The sequence below is a fragment of the Condylura cristata genome, unplaced genomic scaffold (assembly GCF_000260355.1).
Source record: "Condylura cristata isolate star-nosed mole 26May11 unplaced genomic scaffold, ConCri1.0 scaffold00058, whole genome shotgun sequence".
In the NCBI taxonomy this organism is placed as follows: Eukaryota; Metazoa; Chordata; class Mammalia; order Eulipotyphla; family Talpidae; genus Condylura; species Condylura cristata.
The window spans coordinates 66,928-67,933 of record NW_004567159.1 but is presented as its reverse complement, the minus strand read 5'-3'; positions in this window follow the sequence as shown (position 1 = coordinate 67,933).

Here is a 1,006-nt window from a genome sequence, read left to right as displayed (position 1 = left end):
GGCCGCCGCGTGGGCCCGGGGCCTGGGGAGCGCGGAGGCCCAAGCAGAGCGCGGACTCGGGCCGGAAAGAGCCGGCCAGTGCGCTGGTCAACACCGAGAGGCCCACGGGGACCCGGAGAAGCGGCTCTGTGGGCCGCGTCGGACGGGGGCTGGTTTCCGGTAAGCCCAGACTGGCCTGAGACAGGACGGTGACTTAGAAACGCCCCTTCTTTGACCACAGCGGGCGGACCCCGAGGGCTGTCACGGGCGGGCGCGGGGCGGGGGCTGGGGTCCCGCTGGACAGGCACCTGGCTGGGGCAGCGTGGGCGGGACCGCAGTGGCCGCTGTCCGACGGGGCCTCCCCCACCCCCCACACACGCTGCCCGGTGCTGCGGTCAGTTGTGTCCCCGCGCCTTTCAGACGCCCGCTGGACACTCCCTCCCGCGTCTCGCCGAGGCAGGCCAGACCGTGGGGCACGAGTGTCCCTGAAACTCACTGACCTGCCTCTAGACTCTGGGCTGCTGGCCGGCAGGACCCTGACCACACTGGCCCGAGCCAGGCCGGCCGGCCGGTTGCCTCTGTCCGTCCTTGCCGGGCGCCCCAGAGGCCTGCAGGAGCTGCCCTGTCCCGTCCCTGTGTGCGCCAAGCCGGCCGGTGGGGGACGACTGTCCAGCTGCTGCTTTTGGGGGTTGCTGGCCACCTGGAAGGAGTGACCCTCGTGAAGGCCGCACCCTGGCGTCCTGGCCAGCAGTGCGCCCGGCCCGTAGGAAGCGGGGTGTTCCTGAGGGCAGTGCGGCCACCAGGCCCCTGTCCTCTCCAGGGTCCCGACTGCCCCTCCCGCGGGTGGCCGGGCCCGGCGTGCGTGGCAGTTCCCCTCTGTGGATGATGAATGCCCCTCATTTTCTCCCTGACAGTCCCACAGACAATAAAAAGCCATAAAAAGCGAGACGACACACAAATTGCGTCCCCAAAGAGCTGTAGCGGCCCGAGATGCTGCTGCTGTGGCGGGCGGGTGGGGTTCTGCGCC